The following is a 23,746-nucleotide window of genomic DNA, read 5'->3' on the forward strand; positions in this document are numbered from 1 at the left end:
TGCCTTCGGCTTCCCCTAGCATTATTGTCTGTTAAAAAACCTAATGGTCGACCTTATGGAGTGTGGAAGCATCCCATCATGATGGAGAAGGAGAAGGAGAAGGAGAAGGAGAAGGAGAAGGAGAAGGAGAAGGAGAAGGAGAAGGAGAAGGAGAAGGAGAAGGAGAAGAGTTGGTTCTTATATGCCACTTTTCTCTACCTGAAGGAGTCTCAAAGTGGCTTCCAATCCCCTTCCCTTCCTCTCCCCACTACCGACCCCCTGTGAGGGAGGGGAGGCTGAAAGAGCCCTGATATTCCTGCTCAGTCAGAACAGCTCTATCAGTGCTGTGGTTGGGAAGCCCTGCCTTGGTGCCATGGGTGCCGACAAATATTGGATACATTATATTATTTTTCGATTTCCAGTGTATCATGTTCTCCCTAGTTACTCTGATACTCTTTGTACTTATACTGGTACTCATCAGAAACAGATCACTGCAAGAGAAGTCCATCATTATGTTACCCTAAGAAAACATGGAATTTATTTTCAGCTACTATCATAGAATCATAGAGTTGGAAGGGGCCACACAGGCCATCTAGTCCAACCCCCTGCTCAATGCAGGATCAGCCCTAACCCACCTAAAGCATCCAAGAAAAGTGTGTCTCCAACCTTTGCTTGAAGACTGCCAGTGAGGGGGAGCTCACCTCCTCCTTAGGCAGCCTATTCCACTGCTGAACTATTAGGCAGCCTATTCCACTGCTGAACTAACATGAATATTGAACTTTCATGAATATATATCATGAATATTGGCTTCACTGAATCACTTCTGACCATCTCCTGATCCATCTTCTGCTTTTTCAACAGCAACAACAAAAAGACATCTAGTATTGTACAGGGCTTGGAGTGTTGGACCAGGACTGTGAAGAACTGGGCTTTAATTCTCACAGTGTCCTGAAGCCCACTGGGACAGCTAGGGCTAGGGTTCATTTTCCACCATTTTTCAACCTCAGAGGGTTGTTGTCACATTCAAACAGGGATGGAGTGTGAGCTGCGCTAAGAAAAAAAATAGAACGAACAAATAGCTGGACAAGATTTTTTTCCTCGTCGTCAGAATGAATGTAGATAATTTCAGTTCCATTTTGTTCATCTTCCTCGATAGGGACAAAATGATCTGTTTTCAACCGCATTAATATTCTCATTGCTTTTAATGCATTGAAAATAAGCCGGCCTTGCATTTCAATCTAAATCATTTTTGATAACCAGATGGGCCCCTCGTTACTCTTTTCTTCTTTCTCAAGCATTGATTGCAAAATTGTCCTCTGCCAAATGTCATAGAATCCTAGAATCATAAAGCTGGGAGAGGCCTCCAGGGTCATCAAGTCCAGGGGTAGCCAACCTGTGGTCCTCCAGATGTCCATGAACAGCAACCGCTGGCAGGGGCTCATGGGAATTGCAGTTCATGGACATCTGGAGGACCACAGGTTGGCTACCCCTGATCTAGTCCAACCCACTGCACAATGCAGGAAATTCACAACTGCATACCCACTCACAATGACCCCCATTCCAGGCCCAGATGGTGCTGCCCACCGCAAACCAGAATCTCTGGCCACTCTGGCCTGGAAGAAATTTGTATCCTGAACCCTAAGCAGTGATTAGCTTTTCTTTGGGCGTGCAAGAAAGGGCCCCAAGAGCCAAGCACCGACACAGTCCCTTCTGCCCACCCACTCACAATCTGCCTGAGTTCATAGAATCACTTTTGATTGGGATATTTCCATACCTGCTCTTTGGTTATATGAGTTTGGCTCTACCTCTTCATGCAGGCCTTTGCTGGAGGTGACCTCCCAGTAACCTCTTGCTTCGCCCCCCAGCACTGGAAGCAGAGACAAGCGAAGGCTCCCTGAACTTTCTGCCTCAGTGCATCTTCTTCTTTCTTCCCTTGGCAGAAGAAAATGGGGGAGGACCTGATAGATCTTATCCCTAGCCTCAACCAAAGTCCTGGTGGAAGATCTCCATTCTACAGGTCCTGTGGAACTGTAATACCTCACCTCTCCCAGGTGCTCATTCCAACAGTTCAGGGCCAGGACCAAAAAGACCCTGGCATGGGGCAAGGCCAGTCATACCTCCCTAAACCCAGGGACTTCCCAAAAATTAGCACCCACGAGCGAAGTGCCCTGCAGGGGGCGTAAGCAGACAAGCGGTTCTTCAGATAGGCGGGGCCCAAGCCGCGGATGGCCTTGATGTTTTTAATGTTTGCCACTTTGGAAAACCTGAATGGGGGGAATGATAGCATTAGAATGTTTTATTAATTCATTCATTTGATTTTATACTGCCCTTCTCAGCAATCGCCATTCCGGGGTGGTGATCAACACGACCAGCATTAAGTACAATGAAATTTTAAATAGAGAAATGAAAATCAATGTAATGTTAGGTATTTTCTGAAAAAATATTTGAATCCTAACAATCTGGAATAATCCTGGCTAGAATGGGCAGAAAGCCTTTTAAGTCCCTTTCTTAAATCCCTAGTAACCCAATTGTTGGCACACACACACACACACAGCCATTTGAAAAAAAGAGGTGCTAGAACATTAATAGATGCACCCAACATGGCCCTTGACATGATGTTGTTTAGTTCAATGCTGTTATGTTTTTTTAAAAAATCCCTAAAACTCAAAGCAACACTTAGACGATCCTTAAGGCTACCCACCACTAAGTGGAACATCATGTGCGCATTATTTGAAATAAAGGGTGATTAGTATTGGCCTCCCTTTTACTAACACATTTTGCGTCAAGCTTCTGAAAGGCTACAATTCTTCCAAAGGCATGATTGACACTCCTTACCATGGCTAGAGGTCATCATGTTACTTAGTCAATTTTATGGGAAGTAAATCATATGCATACTTGAAAAATCTCTCTCTCTTTTTTTTTTGCCAAGCTATTATACGCCGTATCCTCGATGTCAAGAAGGTTGAATTTTTATGAACTGAAATGGAACTGTATTAATCCTCTGGAGTGATGTAATGGAGCAGGAACGTCGGCAAAGGTTCTGGTAGGCGTACGACGTTACACAATGCTTCCTCCGCAGAGGGCTGGCGGAGCAGAGACGTTTGAATAAGGATGAGTCAAAAAGTGTCTCTGGGATGTAGCCTCCAAGCAATTATTCTTTGTGCTTATCAAAACACGCCGCGTTCTAACAGTATTATAAAGTATTGGATTTCTGTCCCGTACTGTTGTCCCTTTAGCCTTTGATAAAAGCACACAAAACCCTCAAGATTTCTATTTGGATCATTACTCATGGCTGTCAAAAAATACATGCATTCAGGACGACCTAGTTTAACTTCCCTTGAATCAAGCCAAAGGGCAGCCGAGGCTGGTCCAACAAGAACTGACAACGGGGGAGGGGGGAGTGTTTGGGGGGACAACCAGAATCAAACATTCCTGGTTGTCAGATCTCTGATGACTTTTCCTATGAATGCACTTGACATATTAGCCGACCAAAGCTGGGCCCATCTGATAACGTCCCAAGCTCCCCCTAGAGAGGAATGCAGCAATAGACCATTCATTCATTCATTCATTCATTCATTCATTCATTCATTCATTCATTCATTCATTACATTACATTTTTATACAGCCCTTCCATACAGCTCAGGGCAGTTTCCATTGTCCCTTGAAGGAAATAAAATCAAGCAGAAACTGTCCCAGGATGAGGATACCAGGAAAATGAGCAACCCTACGGCTTTCTGATAAAGAAAAGGGGAGCAGGGGGTCCCCTTTGGACAGGAAAACAGCCATGTGAGGGATCACCAGGATAAATGACCAAAAGCCAGATGAGATGGCAGCTACAGAAAAGAAAAGTCTGTACTGGAAAGAGACAACAAGCCCCAGCCAATTTATGGTGACCCCATCGGATTTCCAAGGGAGAAGACGATTAGAGGAGATCTTCCATTGCCTGGACCTTTCTAGCAGCCCTGGACTTTCTTGGTGGTCTCCCATGCAAATTCTAACCCGGGCCATCCCTGGTCAGCTGATTTGATGAGATCAGGCTGGCCTGGGCTGCCTTCCTTCCAAATCCATTGGCCAAAGAGCTTCATAGGGTGCAATCTGCTGGGATTTCAGTAGGGTGAGATTAAGCCAAAAGGGTGGTTGGATCTCAGCCAATAAAAGGATGCTCTCGGTGTTCACCCTAGATAAGTGTCAGCAATCCTAAGACATCCCCTATATTGCAGCCTGAAAACCCTGAGGGCCTTAGAATCCAGCCCCCTTCCTCTTGCTGGACTTCAACCGTGCCATTAAGCTGAAGACAGAGATAATATTTCTCTTCCCCTTTTGTTGTTCCTCCCAGGAGATAAGATAAATGCATCACATTTTATCAGACACTTATTGAAAACAGGAGAAACAAGGGATTTCTGCAGGAGAGATGCTGAGTTGTATTTGGCCCTTTCAGGAGATAACACGATGTTCTTTTATTACCGTAGTGCATTTATCAGCAGGGAAGGGTTTGTGCATTCCGCATTTTGAGGCGCCTTTAAGATGCCACAAGGGCCTTTCTCAGAGGGATAAGTATTCTCGAAGTAACTCTCAAAGTAATTCTCCTCTAAGCGATGCTCTGAGTATTCTTGAAGTAATAAGGCACGTAACAAGACAAGAGTTGTAGACAAAAATTGTGAGCTTTTTTTTCAAGAGAGAGAGAGAGAGAGAGGTCTGCAACACTTCTACAGCATGGTCACAAAAATGAGAGCATGCATACTAGATGGGAGATGCACATCTGGGTTGTGGTGTGTGTGAACAAGAGATCTTGAGGTACTTGTGAACTGGAAGTTAAATATGAGCCGACTGTGTGATGCGGCAGCCAAGAAGGCAAATGCAATCTTGGAATATATCAACAGAAGCATTGCATCAAAACTGCAAAATACTGCAGTCCTGTTGTATCCCGCATTGGCCAGACCTCACTTGGAGCCCTGTGTGCAGTTCTGGAGGCCTTACCTTGGACTTGGATAAAATGGACGGGGTATAGAGGAGAGCGAGAAGGATGAGCCAGGACCGAGCCCTGCAAGGAAAGGCTGAGGGACTTGGGGATGTCCAGCGTGGAGAAGAGGAGGATGTGAAGAGACATGATGGTTCTCTTGAAGTATCTGTTGTCACTAGTATCCCCCAAATGTCCAGGTATTTCCCAATCCCTGATAGAGTAGTTTCTCAGTGGAGTGAGCTTCCTCGAGAGGTGGTGGGTTCTCCATCTTTGGAAATCTTTAAGCAGAGGCTGGAGAGCCATCTGACGGAGAGGCTGATTCTGTGAAGGCTCAAGGGGGTGGCAGGTGACAGTGGAGGAGCGAGAGGGTTGTGAGTGTCCTGCATAGTGCAGGGGGTTAGACTAGATGACCCAGAAGGTCCCTTCCAACTCTGTGATTCTGTGATAACCCTAGAAAGGCTTAAAGTGAGTAGACAGCTAGATTGCTTTGCCGTTGTGGGCATAATGCTCCCACTAAATTATACACTTTGTTTTTAAACACCTTTCTGGAACATCTTCAAGAAAGCCCTTTTGTCCTTATTGTGTATGTTACTGGAGAAGTTACCAAGCCTTGATTGGGAAAAAAGAAGCCTTTGCTTCCATGACAGAGAAAATAGGACTCCGTCCTGACAAGAGTTCAAGTCCCATATGGAGAAAATCCTGCTTTCTTAGCAACACACCTGGCAGTACGATGAATCTCTGAGACATGTCCTCCTAGCCCAGGGGTAGTCAAACTGTGGCCCTCCAGATGTCCATGGACTACAATTCCCAGGAGCCCCCTGCCAGCGAATGCTGGCAGGGGGCTCTTGGGAATTGTAGTCCATGGACATCTGGAGGGCCACAGTCTGACTACCCCTAGCCTGTCTCTGAGAAATGTACCTGGGAACAGGATGCCCTAATCATAAAGCAGCTGCTTGCCAAATAGCTGCTGTGAAGAAGAGTGAATGAGTTTGTTTATTCCTGCTTTTCTCTACCTGAAGGACTCCCAGAGTGGCTTACCGTCACCAGTAGGGTAAATGAGACTATAGTCTTTTATTTTCTTTTTAAATCTCTCTCTCTCTTTTCCTCCGTCCCCTTTCTTGCTTGGTGGCAAAAATTCTAAAATCACTGAGGAAAAATAGTCTCAGCAGGGAGGGAATGGTCAAACGCTGCTCCCCATTGCTCAGAGACCTCTGGGTCACCGCCAGAGAGCTGTGTGGCTCCGGGAGGCAAGGATGCATAGCCATGTTTACAATCCTTTGAGATGCAGATTGTGAGTGGGTGGGCAGGAAGGGTTGTCTCGGTGCTTGGCTCTTGTGGAGCTTTCTTGCATGTCCGGTCTCAATGTTCCTTCCAATCTCTTCCCTTTTTCCACAAGAGATACCCTAAGAGGCAGGTGAGGCTGAGAGAGCCCCGAGAGAACTTAAACTGGCCCAAGGTCACCCAGCAGGCCTCATGTGTCCCAAAGCCGCTTACAATGGTCTTCCCTTCCTCTCCCCACAACAGACACCCTGGGAGGGAGGTGAGGCTGAGAGAGCTCTGAGAGAACTGTGACTGGTCCAAGGTCACCCACAGCAGGCCTCATGTGTCCCAAAGTGGCTTACAATAATCTCCCCATCCTCTCCCTGCAACAGGCACTGTGGGAGGGAGGAGAGGCTGAGAGAGCTCTGAGAGAACTGTGACTGGTCCAAGGTCACCCACAGCAGGCCTCATGTGTCCCAAAGTGGCTTACAATAATCTCCCCATCCTCTCCCTGCAACAGGCACCGTGGGAGGGAGGAGAGGCTGAGAGAGCTCTGAGAGAACTGAGACTGGCCCAAGGTCACCCAGCAGGCCTCATGTCCCAAAGTGGCTTACAATAAATCATCCCATCCTTTCCCTGCAACAGGCACCATGGGAGGCTGAGAGAGCTCTGAGAGAACTGGCCCAAGGTCACCCAACTGGCTGCTTGTTGAGGAGGACGGGTGAATCAAACCCGTTTCTCCAGATTAGAGGCTGCCACTCTCAACCCCTACACCACACTGACTTCCGTCTGCCTGACTCGTTAATTTTAAACCTAACCCCCATGAAGCTTGATTGCGTTACAACACCTGGGCAGACTCAACCAAGAACATCCCACAATGAGAAGAGGGGGGGGGGGGCGACATCAGACCCAAGAAAGAACCATAGATGAAAATGGGCTATTGTCATTTGGTTATTGTCATTTGCTAACATGATTTTGTGCTGCTCACTGCTGGCTACCAAGAGGCAGAAAAAGAATCCCTTTTTTTATTGATTAGGCAAAGAATATAAATATAAGAAGGTCCAATCTCGGCTGGGCAGAGTGGACTGCTGGGAAGTCTTAATTGAATGTCCTTCTTAATTCACTGGATATACATAAGACTAGCTTCCCTCAAGCACTTAAGCCTAGTCTTTTGAGAAAAAAAAATTAGAGCATGATTTCTGGACTACTATTACATGGAAACCCTTCTAAGACCGACAATAACAATAGGGTACATGAGAAAATTTTCTTGTATTTTCATTTTAATTCTCTCTCTCTCTCTTTCTCTCCCTCCCCTTTCTTGCTTGGTGGTAAAAATTCTAAAATCACTGAGGAAAAATAGTCTCAGCAGGGAGGGAATGGCCAAACGCTGCTCCCCATTGCTCAGAGACCTCTGGGTCACCGCCAGAGAGCTGCGTGGCTCCTGGAGAAAAGGATGCATAGCCATGTTTACAATCCTTTGAGATGCACATTGTGAGTGGGTGGGCAGGAAGGGTTGTGTCAGTGCTTGTCTCTTGTGGAGCTTTCTTGCATGCCCAGTCTCAATGTTCCTTCCAATCTCTTCCCTCTTTCGACAAGAGATACCCTAAGAGGCAGGTGAGGCTGAGAGAGCCCCGAGAGAACTTGAACTGGCACAAGGTCACCCAGCAGTCCTCATGTGTCCTAAAGCCGATGGCCACTTTGGGATCAGAAGATTAATCAGGTAAATGCCAATTGCCACTTGGGAACAGAAGACGGATTTCCCCCACACCAGACTGGCCAGGGATTCTGGGTATTTTGGGTGCGGGGGCTTGGAATTGTGGTCTTTGCGGTTGGGCAGGAAGTTGTGAATTCCCTGCATTCTGCAGGGGGTCAGACTAAATGACCCTGGAGGTCCCTTCCAATTCTATGATTCTAAGCAGTGGGCCAGTGACTGGTCTCTTCCCATTATGTAACCAAAAGTACAATAGCCGCAGTTTATCCATCATAGCTTCTAGGGAGAGATCAGGCTTGATTTGATCTGGAACCCACGTATTTGCCTCTTTGGAGGTCCATGCTACCCACAAAAGGCCTTCTCCTACACCCCATTCAGCTGCAAAGAGAAGAGCCAGTGTGGTGTGGCAGTTAAAAGCACCCAACGCTAATCTGGAAAACTGGACTGATTCCCCATTTCTCCTCCCCACGCAGCCAGGGGTTGTAGTGAGTGTGTCAACCCAGCGTGCTCCAGCAATTAAGACAGCAAAGTGTATTTATTTATTTTTCATTGGATTTCTATACCGTCCTATTCCCATAAGAAGAGCTGGTTTATTATACTCCACACCTTTGCCTTCCTCTCCTTACAACAGACACCCTGTGAGGTAGGTGGGGGTGAGAGTGTTCTGTGAGAACTGTTCAGTGAGAACAGCTCTAAGAGAACCTTGACTGGCCCAAGGTCACCCAGCTAGCTCCATATGGAGGAGGAGTGGGGAATCAAGCCCGTTTCTCCAGATAGCTCTCAGGGTTTGGGTTGGTTTACAACCTAGAATACATAGAACAAGTAATTTATAAATGAAATTAAAGTTAAATATGATTCAAAATAGCATCAGCTCACTGCCAAAATTCCATCTAACTACTAAGTCCTGATTCCGTGTAAAGTAATGTAAAAACCATGTTTTTTCTGGTTTTGCCACTGGTTGTTTTCTCTCTGTTCTGTATAACTGATTACCCAAGGTGAGAATGGTAGATGGCTTAGGGCAGGGATAGTGAAACTGCGGCCCTCCAGATGTCCATGGACTACAATTCCCAGAAGCCCCTGGCAGGGGCTTCTGGGAATTGTGGTCCATAGACATCTGGAGGGCCGCAGTTTCACTACCTCTGGCTTAGGGTAGTGTACTTTGCACTAGGAATTCTGACAGTAATGCGTTGATGTGTGGAAATGTGTTCTCTCTCTCCCCAATCTTGGACAGGAGTCACAGGTTGTGTCTTTCTGGTCTGGCTACGGGGGTGGCACCTGGAGAGTTTGAAACCCAAATGGGCATGGCTGGAGAGCCAGCGGGTTGGAGGTGAAGACAGAGCAACTGTTTCTGGGTGTTTAGTCTTAGCAGGGATTTAGAGATGTTAGCATCGTTGCATCTTCAGTAAAGAGATTTTCTCCAACCAAGTCTGCTTATTGGGAGCAATCAGGTGGACTTTCACACAGGTGTCTTCAAAGGCAGGGGCCCAAAGAAGCATTTTACATGGGTTGGATGGATGGGGTTAGTCCCAGGTCTACAGCAAATCACCCGGTCTCCTCTCCTGCATCTGTGCTTTGCTGCTAATTTCCATGCAGCTGAGGATCAAGTCATTAAACAGCCCATAATTCTGACCTTCTCCCAGAGTCCTTCAGGAGTCTTTTCCGAACAGGTGCTTCCTACAAGCGGGATGCCTCTGCCAGGGACATAAAAACCTGCTTCCCTGCCCTTTTTTTTTTACAAGCATTTATTTGTTGCCATAAAACATAAATAAAAGGCATCAAATATTGAGGAAGATATCATTTTTATAGCGCATTTGCAAAATAATAATAAAAAAAACTTTAACAAGCATTGCAACTTGCAAATCGCATTTTATACGAACCAGAGGGGCGCCTGAATTATGGGGGCTGGATCAGCATAACTTGCAGAGCGCCCTGGAGTGCGTTAATTTCTTCTACCTCCTTTCTAATTAGACACATGAAATGGGATCTCACCGGCGACCCTTTAAATTATGACGAGCAAAGATGGCATGCCAAAACAGACTGGCAAGACTTAACTCCTAATCAGAAATACCTGGCGTGTTGGCTAGGGGCAATGGACTCAAACTGGGAGAAATGGGCATGATGCCCCCCTCCTCTTCCACATGCAGGCAACTGGGTGACCGTGGGCAATTCCCAGTTCTCTCAGAGCTCTCGCTGTCTCACATGCCATGGAGGGAGGGAGGGAAGGTGATTGTAAGCTGCTTTGGGACACATGAGGCCTGCTGGGTGACCTTGTTCCAGTTGCAGTTCTTTCAGAGCTCTCTCCAACTTACCTACCTCGCAGGGTGTCTGTTGTGGCGAGGGGAGGGGAAGGGAAGGTGATTGTAAGCTGCTTTGGGACACATGAGGCCTGCTGGGTGACCTTGTTCCAGTTGCAGTTCTTTCAGAACTCTCTCCAACTTACCTACCTCGCAGGGTGTCTGTTGTGGCGAGGGGAGGGGAAGGGAAGGTGATTGTAAGCTGCTTTGGGGCACATGAGGCCTGCTGGGTGACCTTGATCCAGTTGCAGTTCTTTCAGAGCTCTCTCCAACTTACCTACCTCGCAGGGTGTCTGTTGTGGCGAGGGGAGGGGAAGGGAAGGTGATTGTAAGCTGCTTTGAGACATATGAGGCCTGCTGTTGACCTTGGGCCAGTCCTAGTTCTCTCAGAGCTCTCTCAGCTCCACCTACCTTACAGGGTGTCTGTTGTGAGGGAGAGGAAGGGTAGGCGATTGTAAGATGATTTGAGACTCTTTTGGTTAGTAAAGAGTGGGGTATAAGAAACGAGTTCTTCTTCTTCCTCAGCTAAACCCATAATGCTGTTCTGAATACAAAACAGAGGAATCATCTGTGCCTCCCAACACCATGGAGAAAGGGCAGGATAAAATGCAGCCGACGTTCTGCGTAAATGAATTCCTTTGGAAAAGCAGGAAAGCCTGAGGGATTGAAGGAAGCCTTCTCCCCGTTCGTAAATCAAGCTTCCAAGCTTACAGGTACCTTCAAAAATAGCTCAAAGCTCTGCAAGAGACGGATTCATTGTCAAATTACAAAGAAGGGTTTTCGTGGTAGGGAGTCATAATGCTCCACAATATTAGATAAACAGTAGCTTCTAAGGAAGCATGACAAGCAGGCAGAAACATCAGGGGAAGGGTAACTAAAAGCCCTCCACCCTCTTTCAGTGGGACCCCTGACTTCCTGAACGAGAATGCCAGGTAGGGTTGGCAACTCCAGGCCAGGAGAAACCTGGAGATTTTGGGGTGGAGCCTGGAGAGGGCAGAGTTTGGGGAGAAGAAACTCTTTAAGGTGATGTAATGCCCTTCAGCCCAGCTTCTAAGCCTACCCTACAAAGCATCCATTTTCTCCAGGGGAACTGATCTCTGTGGTTGGGAGAGGAGTTATAATTCCAGATGATCCCTCAGTGCCACCTGGGGATAGGATCCTAAGAGGACCATGATAGGACCATAAGAAGACAATCATCTGGTGAGACACGGCTATCCATCAGCTTTGATAGAGAAGACAGTAGACTAGGCTTCCTAGCTCAGCATAAGGCCGAAGACACCGCAGCCTCCATAAGTAAATTCTTAAGTGTTTTGCAGAAGAATTGAGTTTGAGGTCCAAACTGGCTTAATCATAAACATGGATCTGGACTGTACAATTTTAACCTGTCTTAAACCATGAGAGAGAGCCAGCTTGGTGTAGTGGTTAGGAGTGCGGACTTCTAATCTGGCATGCCAGGTTCGATTCTGTGCTCCCCCACATGCAGCCAGCTGGGTGACCTTGGGCTCACCACGGCACTGATAAAACTGTTCTGACCAAGCAGGAATATTAGGGCTTCCTCCTCCACCACCACCAACACCTCCTCCTCCTCCATTGCGATTGTTTGACCATTCTTGTTCTCTTAGACCAGGGGAAGTCAACCTGTGGTCCTCCAGATGTCCATAGACTACAATTCCCATGAGCCCCTGTCAATGTTTGCTGGCAGGGGCTGATGGGAATTGTAGTCTATGAACATCTGGAGGACTACAGCTTGAAAACGTCTTATGGACTTCCTACCAAAGACTTCCTACGGTCATTCTCTATGCCTCATTGCAAGAACATCCATGAGGGGAACAGATCCTGGCCCCCTGGAATCCTGGGAGATCTTCAGGTGCCACCTGGAGGTCATCAGCCCTGCATTCTGTACAGGGTCATCTTGGGGGTGTGGGAAAATCTCCTGCTCCTGAAGAAAAGAGCTGACTCACTGGAACTGGAGACCCGGTGACTGATTCGGCTCACATGCCGTACCCAGGAGGGAAGGGGTATGCCACTCCACCTCCTTCGGTTAATTACATTTTGCCATCCTAAATTTGTTAACCCGAGGCAATTCAATTGCTCCTTAATTGGAGCATTGTTCAATTAAACGCACGGAGACTAAACGGGGGCGGGCGTTGTTTGCAGGAGAAGGCATGCATCTACGTGTTTCGATGAAGGAGAAGAGGCGACGTGTGTCTTCCTCCCACGAGGCATCCCAAACGGAATCATTCATGACCAGTATTTATTCAGGTGCTTAAAGCTGTTTGCTTATGTAGCAGCTCTGGTGTAGTGGGCAGTTGGCTGATTTAATGTCAGCACCCATGGCAATGCACAAACGGTTGCGGGGCCTCATGGCAGGCTGAACTTTAAAAAAAATCTCTGCTCTGCAAATAACTTCTGATAGCCAATGATGAAGATGACTGAAGGAAAGGGATCCTCCCCTCTGACTCCAAAAACCCAGCATAAATTTACTTTTTTAGAAGGTCTTGGAAGCTAAGCAAGGTCAGCTGTGGTTAGTACTGGGGTGGGAGACCACCAAGTATGTCCAGGTCTGCTTCATTTAGCCATGGAGTAGAAAACCACACTTATTCATCTCTTACTTTGACCTGGACAGCCCAGGCTAGTCCAGTCTCATCAGAAGCTAAGTATGGGCTGTATCAAACAGAATATCGTGTCCAGATCACGGGAGGTGATGGTACCGCTTTATTCTGCCCCGGTTCGGCCTCACTTGGAGAGAGCCCGTTTGGTGTAGTGGTTAGGAGTGTGGACTTCTAATCTGGCATGCCAGGTTCAATTCTGTACTACCCCATATGCAGCCAGCTGGGTGACCTTGGGCTCACCGTGGCACTGATGAAGCTGTTCTGACCGAGCAGTGATATCAGGGCTCTCTCAGTCTCACCCACCCCACAGGGTGTCTGTTGTGGGGAGAGGAATGGGAAGGCGAATGGAAGCCCCTTTGAGCCTCCTTCGGGTAGAGAAAAGCGGCATATAAGAACCAACTCTTCTTTTTCTAGTACTGTGTTCAGTTTTGGGCACCCCGGTTGAAGAGGGATGTAGACAAACTGGAGTGTGTCCAGAGGAGGGCAACAAAGATGGTGAGGAGTTTGGAGACCAAGATGTAGGAGGAAAGGTTGGGGGAGCTTGATCTGTTTAGCCTGGAGAGGAGGTGACTGAGAGGGGATCTGATAACCATCTTCAAGTACTTAAAAGGCTGCCATATAGCGGATGGAGCAGATTTGTTCTCTCTTGTCCCGGAGGGATGGACCAGAACCAATGGGATGAAATTAATTCAAAAGAAATTCCATCTAAACATCCAGAAGAAGTTCCTGACAGTTAGAGCGGTTTCTCAGTGGAACAGGCTTTCTCAGGAGGTGGTGGGTTCTCCCTCTTTGGAGATTTTTAAACAGAGGCTGGAGAGCCATCTGACGGAGAGTCTGATTCTGTGAAGGCTCAAGGGGGTGGCAGGTGACAGTGGATGAGTGTCCTGCACAGTGCAGGGGGTTAGACTAGATGACCCAGAAGGTACCTTCCAACTCTATGATTCTATGCTCAGTCCTGGGGAGTCCTTGGATGGGAGACCACCAAAGAAGTCCAGGGTTGCTACGTAGAGGCAGGCCATGGCAAATGCTCTCCCTTGCTTTGCAAACCCAACGGGGCTGCCATAACTCTGTTGTGACTTGATTGCAAAAAAGGTGTGGGCGAGAGGTGACAAGCAATATATCTGATCAAGGAAAGTGTAGGTAATATAAGGAAACGTCCTTGGAACCAATGTAAAAAATAACTTGGTATGCTGTAATCCCCACCTTCAGCTGCCCAGCCCAGACATTTCTTCCCTCTTGGGCTCTCCTTTGCGCTCCTCGGTGTTTCCCACCCTCCATCTCTCTTTCCACCTTTGTCCACCTTCCTGGATAAAAAAAAGCAGGGAAGGGAGTCGTACATAAGTTATGTCAGGGGTAGTCAACCTGTGGTCCTCCAGATGTTCATGGACTTTGACAAGTGAGCCGTGTCTCCACGGAGAAGCTCTCCTTTTCCCCGTCGAGTTACACGAAAACTGACCTCACAGTGCCCCCACAAGTTCCCATTGAACCGGTCCCCTCGGGGGATGTTGGACCAAGGGACATAAAATCCTGAGAGGGTGGCAGCGGACGGATGCCCTTCAAATTGGGGTTGAAAAAAGCAACCAGGTGGAAAACCAGAGGTCACCAGGAAGAGCGGGAGGGAAAACTGTGTCCATGCCCACCTGGGGCCCCTCCCCTTCCCCTCCAGGTCCATCATTTGCCATTTTGGGAGGGGGGAGCAGTTCAACATGACTATATATATATATAATTTAGTCTCCCCCCCCATTCAAGACACCCTTCCAGAGCTGTCAAGGAACCCCAGGGTTTCACTAAATCCTGGTCGAGGAAGCCTGGAGTAAGGATTTCCTAAAGTTCTCATGCCATGGTCAACTCACCCAGCATTCACATGGCCCAAAATGGCTGTTCACCTCTTCTCCTAAGAGCAAGCTCCAACTTTGAGGGTCAGCAGACAAAGGAGCCCATCTCCGTCTGGACAGCAGCACAAATACCTCCCTGTCTCCACCCTCAGAAAGCTCCTTTCTCCTGGGAACAAGAAGCTCTCCTTCCCTCCAGGTGCCTGTTTCTTGGACAGGCCAATGGACTTTTGAAAAGAGGTAAGTGAGGGATTATCTCCTCTTCCTTATTTCCACCTCACAGAGGGGGAAAACCTCTGTCCTTTTAAACTAGCGGGCGGTGGGAGTTCTTAAATGCTACAGATTCCGTGTCTGAACAAGCAACAGCTTCCCAGAAGACTGAGTAACACTAAAATCGGCTCCAAGTTATGAACCATAAAGAGCTATGATAGAGGAAACGCCAGCCTGAGTACCTCCACCCCCTTGATACTTTGCCGCCGACCCCAATCACCCTCCGCCTCCCTCGGCTTGCTTTTGCCTCTTTCAATACCCCACAACCTCCTTGTGTACAAATATCGTGCCCTCCGCCCGTACAATGGCTGCCATATAATTTCCTTAACATACAATTTCCCTAGGCAAATAATACTGTGGAGTTTTTTGCAGCTTGCCTCAACGCTGTCAGTTTTTCTATTTGTGTTTTATTGCTATGGTATCTGCACAGCTTGGGAAGAGACACAGACACTATAATCTCATTTTGAAAAGATAGTCTTTATGTCCAATAGGCTGGCAATCAGGAGCTGAAACAAGAGCCCCCCAAAAATAAAAATGTAGCAACAGTTCGGAACTTTGACGGATCCCGTCTCCTGAATTCATTCCTGAAGTTATATATACAGTATTTGCTGGCGTATAAGACTACTTTTTCCCCCTGAAAAACATGCCTCCAAGTGGGGGGTCGTCCTATACGCTGGGTGCACTTCAGTTGGGATAGACAGAGCTGCCCATAGTGGCCCATAGTATTGTAATGTAATGTAACAAACTCTATATTTTGAGTGGAAATGTTGGGGGGTCGTCTTATACGCCGGCAAATACGGTACTTCAAGTATACTATGGGCCATTTCGCACGGCTTCAAAGTAGCACAATGGTTGCTATTTGGAAACGCTACTAATTTGCCATAACCCACGACGTCGTAGACAATCTGCAACAATCCTGAAACCAATCAGCAAAAAGCGCTTCGTTGTGGCGCTTTCAGGGGAATCCAGAAAAGTGGATTCACCCTCCGGATAGCGATACACTCCTGCAACCAATCTGCAACAGTAGCGCTAAAGACCTGTGCGTTACCATTGTTGCTGGTTCTTCAAAGTCCCTCCCCCTGGCTCTCTCCTCCAAACTTCCGGCGAAGCGATCGCCATTTTTTTTTCTCCGAGCGAGCGAGGATAAACGCACCGGCGAGCCTCTTTCTGTTTAGAGGCTTCCCTGGCTTCAGTCCTTCACCTTTAGTCACTAAGCACAAACCACTGAAAAGCCCGTTTGCTGAAATAAAGTCCCTTTATTTTTTACAAATAAATTCAGCCGAAAATCGGGACCGTGAGAGGGGGGGGGATTTTTTTTTTTATCACTCGAGGCAGCGTGCAAACGATCATACAATCAAACGACAGCTCACATTAGGCAGCTGGATGGGTCTCTCCGTAGCAACGAATCTACCTAGATTCGTTGCTATGGGTCGTTTTTTTTAAAAAACCTTTCTTAAAGGAAAGGGGCTGTTTGGGAGCATGCTAACGGCTGCCCATTGGCTGCTTGACGGCCAGGGGCGGGACGAGCTTGGCAATAGCGCTTCCTTTCTAGCGATTTCTGCCGAGACCGGAAGCCTGTGGGAAACGCTAAAAAACGCAACTGATTCCACTACAAAGGCAGGTATGCATAACGACGAATTCCACTATTTTAAATGGCGATTTTTCATTCCGCAAACAATTTGCAACAAAGATCCCTGTGCGAAAAGGCCCTATGAATACCCATTTTCTGGTTCTTAAATCCTCTCACAGGGAATTCACAGCCCACATCTGTCCAATCTCAGAAGCAAAGCAAGGTGGGTAATTGGGTGGGAGACCACCAAAGAAGGCTCAGCAGAAAAAGGCCATGGCCAACGACCTCTGCTTCTTACTTGCCTTGAAAGTCCCTTGCTGGGGTGGCCGTAAGTCTTGGATGGGAGACCACCAAGGAAGACTCTGCAGATGAAGGCCATGGCCAGCCACCTGGGCTTCTCACTTGAAAACTCTTTATTATCTATCTCCTGCTGTGTCTTCCTCTTTTCCACAGGCCTTCAGCTTTTCCTAGCATTCTTGTTTTTTCCCCAGTGAGTCTTCTCATGACATAACTCAGGGGTAGTCAACCTGTGGCCCTCCAGATGTTCATGGACTATAATTCCCATGAGCCCCTGCCAGCGTTTGCTGGCAGGGGCTCATGGGAATTGTAGTCCATGAACATCTGGAGGACCACAGGTTGACCACCCCTGACATAACTTATGTACGATAACCTCAATTGAGTTCTTTCAGCCTCTAGGGAGAGTTCAAGCTTGATGAATCTAGAGCCCAATTATTTCTCTTTTTATAGTGGACCACTCTCCCCTCCCCTCCAGCACCACAAATCAAATTATTGTTGTGGTTGTTAAAATTTCAAAAACCTTTCTTTTTCTAGCCCATCTTTCCCAGTTGGCTTAGGGTGGGTAACAGCAAAAGAATATACAAAATAATTCAATTGACATATTTAAAACAATTACTATATAAATATAATGTTATTAAAAACTGCCTCCTAAACCTTTATTGGGGGGGGGTTTAATTTCTATTGGGTGTGTGCTTTTGTCAATGGGATTTCTCAAGTGGGGAGGCCAGCATATCCTTGGTGTTCATTTCCTGGCTTCTGACAGAAGAGCCTTGTCTACCAGATGTTCCCAAGATGTTCAAAGTCCCAGAGGGCTCTGATCTTTCCAGGGGAAACATTCCACCATACTGGGGCCAAGACCTAAAGTTCTTGGTCCTGGTTAAGGCCAGTTTTACTTCTTTAGGGCCAAGAATCCTGAGTAAATGCTGGTCACCTGTTTTAATGTTTTTTTTAATAGGGTGTAGCAGAATAATTTCTTCCATCAGCTTTCTGGGCATGTAATTTGGGCCAAATTCACTTGGATCCTTGGAAAGCGTCCTCATCCCCCTGCCCCCCCTCGCTCTCCCCAGTCCGCTGTTCTCCCGTTGTTAAGCGCCAGCCCGGCCGCCATATTGGAAACGACCCGCTCAGTCCTGACAAACGCGATTTCCTTTGAACGATTATTGGAACCGGCGCAATTGCGAGGGTACAAGGTAATGAAAACCAAAGAGTCATTTCCATTTCAAGGAATCGTCTAAATCCTATTTACCGCCGAGACTCGAAACAGCTCTGAAGCAGCTGTTATGTTCTTCTGGGTAAATAATCTGTGTTAAAAAATGTATAAACGTTTATACATGTTTCCCTCGGAGACCGGAGCTGCTGCGAAGCTAGGATTCTCTCCACACACCACCCCCCCTTGTCGCATACATAATGCATGCTTTATTTGAAAAGCTGCCTACATATATAATGTGGGAAAGAGGGTGCCATCGGGGAGGGAGACGATCCTGCCATGCTGGAATATGGAAATCACGTGGCGTTGTACAATGTCATAAAGGGAAGGAGAAGGTGATGGATTCCAGACTGTCAGAGAACCACACTTTATGAGCTTTGCTCTCGCTGTTGGTACCAGGAAGAGGAAGAGATCCTAGACAAGGCCAAAGGGGCCTTGAGAAAGTTCCCAGCAGGAACCACAGCCCTGAAGCTATGCTGGCAGCCCGGCCCAAACCTAGCTGAGCTCCTACAGCAGTGCCAGCATTGCATAGCTCAGCTCTGACAAGAGGCCGTGCAAAGCAACAGGAGACCCCCGTGTGCTTGACCCTGATGCCAGCTGCCCCTGAGCCCTGCAAAACAAAACCAGGGTCCAGTGCATACGTATAAGACAGCAAAACAGCAGCGTAAGAATATTGTTATTCAGATTCAACAAGGGCCAAAAGGACAGATCCCACCCACTGGGACACGCTTGGCTTATAGGAGCATTATTTCATAGAACCATAGAGTTGGAAGGGGCCACACAGGCCATCTAGTCCCACACCCTGCTCAAGGCAGGATCAGCCTCAAGGATCCAGGATAAGGATCTAACCAGCCGCTGCTTAAAGATGGCCAGGGAGGGGGAGCTCCCCACCTCCTTAGGCAGCCCATTTCACTGCTGAACTAGACTCCTCGAATGGGAAGGGGCCATGCAGGCCATCTAGTCCAACCCTTGCAGGATCAGCCTCAAGCATCCAGGACAAGGATCTGTCTGCACTACAGATCCTGCATATTCCAACACTTTTTGCCTTAGGAAGGGGCTAAGATGGGACCATGGCTCATTGGCAGAGCCTCTATTTGTATGCAGAAGGCTCCAGGTTCAATTTCATAGGATCATGGACTTGGAATGGGCCACCCAGGCCATCTAGTCCCTAATCAAGGCAGGATCAGCCTAAAGCATTTGTGAGAAGTATCTGTCAAACTGCTGTCTGAAGAATACCACAGAGAGTGTGCTCACCACCTCCTTAAGCATCTCATTCCACTGCTGAAGAAATCTGACAGTGAAATTTTCCCACCTGATATCTAGCCAGTACCATACTACATATAACTTAAACCCATTACTGCAGGTCCTCTCCTCTACTGCCAACATGAACCTTTCCCTGCCCTCCTCCAAGTGACAAGCTTTCAACTACTTAAAGACAGCAACCATGTCCCTTCTCAGCCTCCTCTTCTCCAAGCTGAACATTCCCAAGTCCATCAACCATTCCTCATAGGGCTTGGTCCCCCAGGCCTCAGATCATCCTCGTAGCTCTCCTCTGCAGCCTCTCAATTTAGTCCACATCCTTTTTGAAACAAGGCCTGGAGAACTGCACACAGGACTCCAAGTGCCATCACTAACCACTAAATGTTTATAAAGTGGAGGTTACATGCAGACAGTTCACGCCCTACCTGATTGGCTAATCTCTGCCAATAGGGAGAGAGCACTCTGCCAATGAGAGGCAATCAGTTCAAATTGCACTCTGCTAATGAGGGACAAACAGTTCAAATTGCATGCAGAGAACTCAGTCCTTAACTGATTGGCCCTCCCTGAGGTGTGCCACCAATAGGAAGAGAGCACTCTGCCAATGAGGGCCAATCGCACTCTGTCAATTGGGGCTAATCAGTTCAAATTCACTCTGCTAATGATGGTCAATCAGTTTAAATTGCATCCAGGTGACTCACTCCCTGCCTGCTTATTTTCTCCCTGGGTGCACTCTGCCAATAAGGACCACTCATGGGGCTTCTCTATCCTCTCCTTTTTCTTCCTGCTACTTGCTGAGTAGAAGACGTGTTGGGCTCTCTGAAAAATCCTGTTGCTGGTAAGTTCCCCATCCTTAGTCTCTTCCCATCCTCCATCTCCCCCAGGCAAGGCAGGGAAGCCAGCTATTTCCTTTGCCTCCTGTGATGATCTCATGTTTCAGCTCTCTTCTGGAAGCAACAGCAGGCAAGCTACCAGGAAGGCAAAGAGAATCAGTATTTAACAACCAGAATGCCAAGGGAGTGACAGAATGCAATGAATGTCTTAACTCAATGCAGTGAGTCAAGGGTTCCTTCAGGCAGTCCAAGGGCATCAGCAGAAAGAGCAGCTTCACAATCCAGGCCACCAAGGCTGAAGTTAATATAGGCTGTCAACCACCTCTCAGTCCTTACTCTGTGATTACTCAGTCTTCTGCAGTCAGTTTTATTAATCTGTTGTGGTACCTTTTAGGCTAGAGTTATTTTTCCAGCACATGGCTGGCATTGCTTAATTGGCTCAGATGAGCCATATGGGCTAACAAGGCAGGGAGCTGCAGCTGGAGGCTGGGTAGATGAACGAGGAGCTGCTGCAACAATTTTGGAATATAAGCCCTGGTTTGTCTGTAGCTCCATTCCCTTCTGCTGGTCAGAGTTTTCTGCTTGTTGAACATCTGTCTGGGCTAAGCACTCATCCAGCTAAGGCTCGGGTGAAGCTGGGAGCTCCTGGCAAGGCTTTTCCTCTGAGGAGTTCTCACTAACAGGACCTGGACTCATCACCCCTCTCTGGCCCAGCAGCTGGTCATCAGAGCACTCTTTGCTTTCCCCCACTCTCCCTTGCCTCTAGTCTGACAAATGTGTCATACAGTGGGACTGAGACATCTTGTGATTTTGATGGGATTACTCATTTGCTGGGGAGAAACACAGTGAAGGGACTAAATCTATCAACATCCAGTTGTTTGGGTTGGGTCAAAGCAACTCTTCCCAGCCAACCTTTTCTCTGCCTGGCACCATGTGTCATTTTGCTGACTAACACCCCCCCCCCTGCCCCAGCATTGCCCCCGACAGGGAATAAACTAAGCAGTGGAAAGGGCTTCAGCCATTAGAATTATTGCTGAGGAAATGGTTCTAGGAGGAGAAAGCCAGGCAGGGTTATCAAAAGACGCTAATTCCGTGTTCCCTTGTGCCCCTGGGCTTTGTCACTGGGAGTTGCTTAACTTTCATTATCTCTGCTGCACCTGCTGCTGCCTGGAGCCTGGGACAAGTCCCTGTCCTTTGATTATTTCCCTGGCAGGATGACTTCTTTGTGTTCGGCTTCTCCAAGGCATCCTCAAAGCCTTTTGGTCTTTGGCAGCGATGAAAAAGAAGACCTGATATTTCTCTTTATTGCCTCTTCTCCCTTTCTTTCTCTCTCCTCTGCAGCGTTTTTTATCGTACAACCGCTAGAATTCTGTTCTTGTGCTTGAGTTGTCCGATTCTGCATCTCTGGTCTTCCTTTCTTGTTCGCCTCATGAATGATTGCAGCAAAAGGGAACACCTGAAAATGCTGCCTTGTTCTGCATTAGACCATCAGTCCGTCTTGCCCAGCCTGGTCCACTCTGGATGGCAGTGGTTCTGCAAACAGATTGGGTAAAGGCCCTTCGCTGCAGTTGCTGACATGGTCATGGGAGAGACCAGGGAGTGAACCATGAATGCAGACACATTAAGACTCCTGTTTGAGGGTAAAGAATGACCTGCCCCCAGGCCCAATTTCCTACTCCTCCCCCCAAAAAAGAGATAAAAATGGCCTCCAGTTGGTGATATTCTAGTAATTTCCCATGACTCTGTGGTAAAGACAATACAGACTAGAGAAGGCACACTAGAAGGAGGGGGAGGAGAAAGAGGACAAGAACAAGGTTAGCAAAAGGAGGACAGGCCAACCAAGGACTGGCCTGCCTCCTCATTTCCCCTAACGGTTCCCATTCTGTCAGATAGGGGAGTTTGTTTCACATGTGGTTTTCTTCTCTCTAGTGGTCAATTGATATTACACCAATTTATGCCTCCTCTGATATAAACTGCAGGTGTAATGTTGAATTGACCAGTAGGGGGAGCCCAACATATATGGGAGAGGGGTGCTGAAGAAACAGGAACTTACAAACAAGGAAAATGAAAATGTGGGAAAACCTCACATTTCAGCTGAGAGGTAACATGATTTCTTTGACTGTGAAGAACAGAAGGGGTGACAGCACTTTCACACATGTTGAATAATACACTTCCCATCCACTTTTCAGAGCACTTTAGCAGCTGTTTGCAAGTGGACTTTGTTGTTTCCAAGTATGCAGTAATGGAGAAACTAAAGTCGTGCTTGAAATATAGATCACTTTTGAAGTTTGAGGAGAAACTGAAAACTTACAACAAAAGCGGGAGAACTATAATTACAGTTATTTTAAATTGCCTCTCATTCTATATCTAGTAAACATAATATTTTGTTGAAGCAGAGTGATAATAAAATTGGAACATAAATGCAAAAAGAATGAGGATTTGACTACTACTAATAATATCTTTGATTTTCAACTTGCCTCTAATGTGAGATACCGAATAGAATTTCATGTTTTAACGGACTTTGGCAAATATGTGATGAGGTGCGTAACATGGGATATATAGTAATGATGACAATAATAAGACAAATTATTACCAATACGTATACCAAGATGTATGAGGAAAGGTTTGGGGAGCCTGGTCTGTTTAGCCTAGAGAGGAGACGACTTAGAGGGGATCTGATAGCCATTTTCAAGTATTTAAAAGGCTGCCATGTAGAGGATGGAGCAGAGTTGTTCTCTCTTGCCCCGGAGGGACAGACCAGAACGAATGGGATGAAAATAAATCAAAATAAATTCCATCTAAACATCTGGAAGAAGTTCCTGACAGAACGGTTTCTCAGTGGAACAGGCTTCCTTGGGAGGTGGTGGGTTCTCCCTCTTTGGAGATTTTTAAGCAGAGGCTGGAGAGCCATCTGACGGAGAGGCTGATTCTGAGAAGGTTCAAGGGGGTGGCAGGTGACCGTGGAGGAGTGAGAGGGATGTGAGTGTCCTGCATATTGCAGGGGGTTGGACTAGATGACCCAGGAGGTCCCTTCCAACTCTATGATTCTAATGTAGTGGTAAAACAGCTTGTTTATCATCATTGAAGCCAGGATCACTGCAGAAATTGTGAGGAGTAAAAGATGTTGGGGAGAACCTTTATACTGTGGCTTGTTTGTTTAATACCCTGTGTAGTAGGAAGTAAACTTTGAATATTTATATGGATTGTTGGTTTTTATACCCCTCTTTTCACTAAACCCAAAATCGTTTCAAAGCAGATTCCGATTGCCTCCCTCCATTCTTTATAATCTAAATTATATGACACCTTTCCCTGGAGGCTGAGGGCGGCTTACCGCATCTACAATGCAAACATAATTTCATGTTAAAATGTAACTGTAAAACATTAAAAAACCTAAAACATTGAAAATTGTCTCCCCAAAACAGACACCCTGTGAGGTAGGTGGGGATGAGAGAGTCCTTAGAGAACTGTGACTGGCCTGAGGTCATCCGACAGGCCACACGTGCCCCCTTCCTTTCCCCACAGCAGACACTCTGCAAGTTAGGTGAGGTTAGGGAAGCTCTGAGAGAACCGTCACTAGCCCTAGCCCATCCAGCAGTTTTCAAAGTGGCTCACAATCGCCTTCCCTTCCTCTCCCCACAATAGCCACCTGTGAGGCGGGTGACGC

Source organism: Paroedura picta, chromosome 10 (genome assembly GCF_049243985.1).
Source record: "Paroedura picta isolate Pp20150507F chromosome 10, Ppicta_v3.0, whole genome shotgun sequence".
In the NCBI taxonomy this organism is placed as follows: domain Eukaryota; kingdom Metazoa; phylum Chordata; class Lepidosauria; order Squamata; family Gekkonidae; genus Paroedura; species Paroedura picta.